The 8773-nt window shown below is 50.5% G+C and overlaps 2 pseudogenes; both read left to right on the plus strand.

The window, feature by feature from the left end:
- The first annotated feature begins 561 nt into the window (after positions 1 to 561).
- LOC123071483 (protein DJ-1 homolog A-like) lies at positions 562 to 7934 on the plus strand (annotated as a pseudogene).
- LOC123072746 (uncharacterized) lies at positions 3110 to 3248 on the plus strand (annotated as a pseudogene).
- Positions 7935 to 8773: the final 839 nt, after the last annotated feature.

The following is an 8773-nucleotide window of genomic DNA, read 5'->3' on the forward strand; positions in this document are numbered from 1 at the left end:
TCGTCGTCCGTAATGGCCTCCCACACTCGTAGGGTTCAGAGAATAATCTTCATCTTCACCGCCCACACGCCGTAGTTGGCGTCGGTGAGCATCGGGTACTGGATGGGGATGTTGCGATGCGCCTGCACGTTGGCGCCGCCCGTTCCGCCACCACTGGTTGCTAACTTGCCGCCCTTCTTCACCTTGTCGCCGTTCTTGTTCGCCTTGAAACCGCCGTTGCCAGACTTGTTCCCCTTGAAGCCGCCGTTGCCGGACTTGACTGACTCAGTGTCGTTGCCCGTCATGATAGATCGTCGAGGCTCTGATACCAATTGTTGGCTTTTGATCGTTGCTAGATCAAATCACCCGAAGCTGTATACACACATACAAGCTAGCAAGCACACAGGCTCACTGCTTGATTGATAAATAGTGCCTATGCACTGTCCCGCTTTATGTGTGTACGTGAATTACTAGTAAGCTAGCTAGACTTGCTTCGAGCAATCAACTTTTCTGGCGCCGTCGGCGAAACACGGCGACTTGTAAACTTCGACGAACAAAGCGTGAAGACACCGAATCGATATGATGGCCAAAGGCTCGTATCGAGCCTTGCTTCTCTTTGTTTTGATCTCTTTTCGTTGTACAGATTACAAGGGATATCTTGAGTATATATACTAGCTCAGCTGGCTAACTAGCAGTCCTACTCGGTTAGGAGTTCTAGCACTACACGGACACGTACTCGAGACGTACACGGTGTCATGCTTATTCCTTACAGGTGCTGCGTCTTCGTCTCTGGCGAGGCGAGCCACATCTTGGTGCCGCCGGAGGCTCGTCGGACGGACCGAGCCGGCAGCCAGGCGAGTGCTCGTGGCGGTGGCCACCGGCACGGAGCCGCTCGAGGCGGCCGCCGCGGCCGACATCCTCAACCGCGCCGGCGCAATGGTCACCGTCGCCACCGCGTCTGAGGGCCTCGTCGTGGAGGCCGGACACGGGGTCAGGTTCGCCGCGGACGGCAGAGTCGCCGGCCTGGAAGCAGAGCAATTCGACCTCATCGTCCTACCAGTACGTGTGCCCAGTCAAACTAATGTGTCAGTGAGTGTCTGTCATCATCATCCTCAGTTCACTACCACCTTTGTACGTGTTGCTGGTCGTAGGGAGGAACAGCAGGATCAGCCAACCTCAGGGACAGCAAGCAGCTGGAGAAGATGGTGAGGAGGCACGCGGAGTCGGGCCGCCTGTGCGGCGCCATTGGCGCGTCGCCGGCGGTGGCGCTGGCCCGGTGGGGCGTGCTCGAGGGCTTCAGGGCGACCTGCCATCCAGCTCTGCTGGGGCGGCTGGGCCACGACGGTGGGGTGATCGCCGTGGATGACAGGGTGGTGACGGACAGGAACGTGGTGACCAGCCAGGGCGTCGGGACGGTGATCGAGTTCGCGCTCGCCTTGGTGAAGCAGCTCTACGGCCAACGCAAGGCCGAGGAGGTCGCCGGACCTTTGGTAACTACGGTCTACCAGTGTACTACTACTACTACTACTTCAGTTCAATCTTCTTACATGATGTTATTATTAATATTAAGGCCTCCTTTGGTTTGGAGGAATTTTATAGAAATTTCATAGGGTAGGATTTTTATAGGAAAAAAATTTATAGAGCTCTTTAATTTGTAGGAATGGAATCCTATTTCTATTGAGGAAATCTTCCTATCATTCATATTTCATAGGAAAATAAACATTAGCCTACACCCAATAGAAAAAATCCTATGATGTGAAACAAAAAACATCTCCTTTCTTATTCCTACTCATAGGATTTGAGTTGCATGTCATCTCATTTTCTATGATTTTTCTATTCCTATAATTTTCCTATCCTATGAACCAAAGGAGGCCTAATTTGTGGAATTTTCTTACATATGCAATTACTAGTATATGCGCCCCCAGCAAGGAGTCAAGTATACCATGCAAGAGTACAACGAGATCCAATGGAAATGCACCGGCACACCTCAGGTTCTTGTGCCGGTTGCCGACGGCTCGGAGGAGATGGAGGCTCTCAACCTGATCGATGTCCTGCGGAGGGCAGGCGCACGGTCGCGTCAGTCGAGGACACGCCACGCATTGTGACCCGCCATTACAAGCTCAATCTGATCGCCGATGTGATGCTAGAACAGGCTGCTGAAATGGAGTTCGACCTCATCGTCATGCCGGTAAGTTCGAATTGAGCTGAGCATTTCTCTTTTTCTTTCAAAGTGGGCAAACCCCGGCTGTGATAAAAATTGATGCTTCTGGGACTACTTGAGTGATATTGTTGTTAAGTTGTATCTTGTATGTGTATATGTATGCATTATAGGGTGGTCTTCCTGGTGCGCTCTGTTAAATGTGTACGTCAAGTTGTATAGTTAGGATTAGATTGAGTTTGTTGTGCGGGTCATTCTTGTCTAATCCCAGCACACGTTGTAATCCTAACTACCTGTATCTATCCTGTACCATGTACGTGAATATAAATAAAGAAGAGGCCGGAGGTAATCACCACGGCAAAACAATCTGCTTAACTTGGTATACAGAGCCAAAGATCCAATCTCCCTTCTTCCACCATGACGGGCACCACCCCTGCTTCCCCCTCCGGCACCGCTGGCGCCCTCACCACCCTCAACGTCGGCACCCTGTCCGTCGGCTCCTCCACTTCCGCTCCGATCTCAGTCACCTCGCTCGGTAGCCTGATCACTCTGCGCCTTACACGCGAGAACTTCCTGCTGTGGAAGACCCAAGCCGTCCCCGCCCTTGCTGCAAACGGCCTGTTCGGCTATGTTGCCGGCACCAACGCAGCCCCGCCGCACAGCATCAAGGAAGGAACTGGTGATGCAGCCGTCGATGTGGCCAATCCAAAGTTTCTTCGTTGGTACCAGCAGGACCAGCTTGTCATGATCGCCCTCCTCGGGTCCATGACCGAGGACATCCTCGGCCAGATGACCCAGCTGACGACCTCCGCCGCCGTTTGGACTGCACTGCACGACATGTTCGCTTCGCAGAATCGCGCCCGCATCATGCAGCTCAGGTATCAGCTTTCCAACCTGAAGAAGGACCTCTCTGCCTCCGACTACTACCGCAAGATGAAGGGGTTCGCTGATGCAATGGCTTCCATCGGCAAGCCCCTCACTGACGATGAAGTGCTCGGCTACATGCTCGCCGGGCTGGGCTCCGAGTTCGAGCCCCTCATCGCATCGATCACGGCGCGGGATGATCCAGTAAGTCTCAACAGTTTCTATGCGTACCTTCTTAGCGCTGAACTTCGCCTAGAGCAGCAGAACTCGTCAGGTGAAATCCATCCTTCCGCCAACACTGCTGCTCGTGGCAATGACCGCGGCGGCAATGGTGCACGCCGTGGACATGGCGGACAAGGCGACAGACAGGGGCGTGGCCGCGCGGGCGTGGCCGCAGCAACGGCCGCTCCAACTTGAAGTGTCAGGTGTGCAGCAAGTTTGGCCATGACGCCCTTCACTGCCGCAATCGCTTCAACCATGCCTTCCAGCTGGAGGACAACAGGGAGCGTTCCGGCAACTCGGCCAACACTGGCTCATACTCCGTCGATCCTCACTGGTATGCGGACATCGGTGTGACGGATCATCTGACGAGCGACCTCGATCGTCTCTCGTTCCAGGAGCGTTACGGCGGCAAGGACCAGGTTCACGTCGCCAACGGTGCAGGTCTGCATATTTCTCATGTTGGTCATTCAACTATTGCTGGCTCATCTAGACCTCTATACTTACGTAATGTTTTGCACGTCCCACATGTTAGCAAACACCTTCTTTCCGTAAACAAGCTTGTTTCTGATAATGATGCCTTTGCCGAATTCCATCCTAATTTTTTTTATTTGAAGGACCGAGCAACGAAGAGGGTTCTTCTGCAAGGTAGATGCCGTGGAGGTCTCTACCCGGTGCCAAGCCTCAAGTCCACTTCCTTTGTGTCCAGTCATCGTGCTCTCTCTGGTGTCAAGCTCTCCATCGAACATTGGCATCGAAGATTAGGTCATCCGTCCAAAGACGTCGTTGAGTCTGTTCTTAGATCAAATAAATTTGCTTGTGCACCTTCCGAGTCTAGTGTTTGTGACGCATGTCAACGTGCGAAAGTTCATCAATTACCTTTTCGAGATTCAACTCATGTAACTCATACTCCTCTTGAACTTATTCATTCCGATGTATGGGGGCCTGCCATTACCTCCGTCGGCGGGTTTAAGTATTATGTGAGTTTTTTAGATGATTTCAGCCGGTTCACCTGGATTTTTTTGCTCAAACGCAAATCTGATGTAGAACAAGCATTCTACAATTTTCAGAAACATGTCGAGCGTATGCTTAACACCAAAATTCGAGTTGTTCAATCCGACTGGGGTGGTGAATACCACCGCTTATCTCGGTATTTTCAGCGTGAGGGTATACACCATCGTGTCTCTTGCCCACACACGTCCCAACAAAATGGGATTGCTGAACGCAAGCATCGGCACATTGTCGAGACGGGCATTGCCTTGCTCGCCCACTCCTCACTTCCTGTGCGCTTTTGGGACGAAGCATTTCTCACCGCGTGTTACCTTATTAATCGCATGCCTACTCGAGTTCTCCAAAATGCTACACCCATCAGCTGTCTTTTAAATGAGGGCCCAGGCTATACTTTTCTTCGCGCATTTGGATGTGCCTGTTGGCCTAATTTGCGCCCTTATAACAATAGAAAACTTGAGTTCCGATCTAGGCAGTGTGTTTTCCTTGGCTATAGCTCAATGCACAAAGGCTATAAATGTTTGGATCGGTCGAGTGGGCGCATCTACATCTCACGTGATGTTGTGTTCGATGAGAACGTATATCCTTTTGCTACATCCAGTTCGGCTCCACTTTTACCTACGCCATCATCTTCACTGTTCCCTGTTTCTGAGCCTGCTGTTGATGATGATCGCATGAGAAAATATGATCTTTCCCTGTTGGCTAACCCTGCCTCGAGCAGCTATTGGACCTGTGCAGATCGGACGCCACCCAGCAGCTCCTCAACACCGACGTCGCCATGCACGTCCGCGCCTCGCCATGTAGATGAGCCTCCCTTGCCTGGCCCCGGTAGCCCGGCATCTTCGTCACCTGCATCCCCGGCCGCGTCCACGCCTGGGCAGGGCTCCCGCGACGGTCCGCTCGCCTCCTCTGTGAGGGACCCCTCCGCACGCTCGCCTGGAGCGAGCTCTCCTGCGTGCTCGTCTCCGCCGAGTCCCCACGCGAGCTTGCCTACCCGTCCGCTGGACTTGGACGCTCCGGCAGCGACGCCGTCTCCAGCCGCGTCGTCTCCGGTTGCAGCTGTTCCTGATGCTACGACACATCCGATGAAGACCCGGCTCCGTGACAACATTGTCAAGACACTGGTCTCGTCCGACGGCACCGTGAGATATGATCCTCGGCATCGCGCCTTTCATGCTGAGCCGCGCACATATCGTGATGCCCTCGCCGACTCTCATTGGCGTCAGGCAATGGATGCTGAGTTCGATGCTCTCCAGCAGAATCACACATGGACTCTCGTTCCTCGGCCGCCAGGGCAGAACATCATCAGCTGTAAGTGGGTTTTTAAGGTCAAGCACAAGTCGGATGGCTCGCTGGATAAATTCAAGGCTCGGCTCGTCGCTCGTGGATTCACACAGCAGCATGGTATTGACTATTCTGAGACATTCTCCCCTGTTGTTAAGCCTGCTACGGTTCGTCTTGTGCTCTCCCTTGCCATCTCCAGAGGCTGGCATCTTCGTCAGGTTGACATAAGCAATGCATTCCTTCACGGGATTCTCAAAGAGGACGCCTACATGCAGCAACCTCCTGGTTTTCAGGATCCGTCTCGGCCACACCATGTCTGCAAGCTCCACAAGTCCATCTATGGTTTAAAGCAATCCCCGCGAGCATGGTATGCTCGTCTCAGTGATCGACTGCAACAACTCGGCTTTGTTCCCTCTGCCGCTGATACTTCCCTCTTCATTTTTATGCATGATGGTGTGACTATTTATATGCTGGTATACGTGGATGACATTGTCATTGTCAGCTCGTCCTCCCAGGCTATGGATTCTCTTCTTCGCCAACTCTCTGCCACTTTTCCTGTTAAGGATCTCGGTACTCTGAATTATTTTCTTGGAGTTGAAGTGGTTCGCAATCCAGGGGGAATAAATCTCACACAGCAGAAGTATGCTCTAGATTTGCTGCAGCGCACAAATATGGCGAATTGCAAACCAGTTTCTACTCCTATGTGCACACATCAGAAGCTGTCTCGTGAGTTGGGTCATAGTCTGAATGAGGAAGAGGCGTTCAGGTACCGCAGTACAGTTGGCGCACTTCAATACTTAACTTTGACTCGACCAGATCTTTCCTTTGCGGTGAACAAGGTCTGTCAGTACCTGTCGCGGCCCACAGATGTGCACTGGGAAGCTGTAAAGCGGATTCTGCGTTTTGTAAAGGGAACAGTCACCACCGGCCTGACCATTCGACGCTCCTCATCAACGCTCATTAGCGTGTTTACTGACGCCGATTGGGCAGGGTGCAGCGACGACCGGCGATCAACCGGAGGTTTTGCGCTCTTCTTCGGGCCCAACCTTGTCTCATGGAGTGCAAGGAAACAGCCAACTGTTTCACGTTCATCGACTGAAGCTGAGTACAAGGCCCTCGCAAATGGTACAGCTGAAGCTACCTGGATACAGTCCTTGTTGAAAGAATTGCACGTCTCACAACCTCGAGCACCCGTCTTATGGTGTGACAACCTCGGTGCCACGTACCTGACTGCTAATTCGGTGTTCCATGCTCGTACTAAGCACACTGAGGTTGATTTTTACTTCGTAAGAGAGAAGGTGGCCATGGGAGCACTTGAAGTACGGTTCGTCGCCTCGGCTGATCAAGTAGCTGATGCATTCACCAAACCTCTCACCAAGACTATGCTCGAGCGCCTGCGCACCAATCTCAACCTCACTACCGGGTGAGATTGCGGGGGAATGTTAAACGTGTACGTCAAGTTGTATAGTTAGGATTAGATTGAGTTTGTTGTGCGGGTCATTCTTATCTAATCCCAGCACACGTTGTAATCCTAACTACCTGTATCTATCTTGTACCATGTACGTGAATATAAATAGAGAAGAGGCCGGAGGTAATCACCACGGCAAAACAAACTGCTTAACTCGCTCAAGTTCACCCGCACGGAGAAACTTGTGGGCATGCTGAAGAAACAGGCAGAATCTGGTAGACCCTATGGTGCGATATGCGCTTCCCCTGCTTACGTCCTCGAGCCCCACGGTTTACTCAAGGTACTTAGCCCTTTTTATGTGAGTTTGATGCTTTTCGGCTTGTGTTTTCCGCCTTTCCTTTTCTTTTGAGACAAAAGATGTCATGTATTGATATACTAATATGGTGATGGGGCAACTTATCTTGTCATTATAGGGTAAGAAAGCAACATCATTTCCACCCATGTCGCACCTCCTTGCAGACCAGAGTGCGTGCGAATACAGGGTCGTCGTCGACGGTAACCTTATCACGAGCAGAGCACCAGGGACCGCCCACAGAGTTCGCCCTGGCAATCGTTGAGAAGCTGTTTGGTGAGGAGAAAGCGGTCGCAATAGCCAAGGAGTTTGTTTTTATGTGACAACGTGCATCTATGAGGCGGGCAATGCCCATTTTCCACGGCTACTATGGGGCTCTATCTACGCTGGTCACTTGTAGATTATGTATAAGCTCTAGGTACCCATATTCCACGATGTCGTCCAATATATCTGATGAATATTAATTTGAAGATCTTCAATAAGGTTGACACCGACTGCAAAGCAGCTATTGTTCATAATGGAATTACAACTCAGATGCATGCCCGACACATTCTAGGGAGTGTGGTTGTGTTGTGGGAAACATTCTAGGAGCTTCATACCAAGAACTTCAACGGAGATATTTTCAAAGTAAATTTCAAGTAGGCATAAGACGAAGTGAGTGAAGGCATATGTTGGGTGAGGCTGAGGCAGTGAGAAGCCAAATTTCAACGGAGATAATGTTATTGTCTTAGCATTCTTCTCCGATACCTTCGAGGTATTTCCATTATTTTCCAGAGGTGTTTTTGGAGATGGTGCTACCACTAGGTGCCACACCCACTTTGGTGAAGAGAGTTTTCATCTTTGATCATTCAAATTTTTGAACTAGTCTAGTAATATCGAGTGTGAAGTTTGGCACTACGTACTGTCGCCCCAGCCGATGAACCTTCAACGACAATGCACCATCGGCAAGGCTGGGGTGGGTTGGAAGGCAGATGCCGGCTAGGAGCATACATGATAGTGGCCGACAGCGAGATTCCAATGGCGGCACACATTCAAAGCATAATGTGTTGTCACCTTTTTAGTGAATAAAATGTTCTCACTTTTTTTCCGACAAGGTTGCCTCTCTATTTTTAACCCAAACCTCCCATTGAGAGAGTATAATCGAGTCATCAGCTCCCCTCTCAAGCTTCTTAAGCTTAAGTAATTATTGAACTGACAAGCAAAAAAATAGTTATTGAACATTTTTGTTTTACCGAAACCAAATAAATTAACATGTTTTTTTGGGTATGGGAATTATTCTTGTTTCTTTAGTAGAATGGAATCTATTAAGATACTACGCTCCCTAGATTTGAAGCCTCCTGGTGCGTCAAAAACGGTGGGGTCGCTGGAGGCCCGCCTGTAAGGATGTGTGTCATTGGTTGAGGGCTCATGTTTGTCTTTTGATTTAATTATCTTATTTTTGTTTTCCTAATATATTTTAATTTTTTTCCTTCTTTTTTTACATTTTAATTCACCCACATTT

This window comes from Triticum aestivum, chromosome 1A, assembly GCF_018294505.1.
Source record: "Triticum aestivum cultivar Chinese Spring chromosome 1A, IWGSC CS RefSeq v2.1, whole genome shotgun sequence".
NCBI classification, from domain to species: domain Eukaryota; kingdom Viridiplantae; phylum Streptophyta; class Magnoliopsida; order Poales; family Poaceae; genus Triticum; species Triticum aestivum.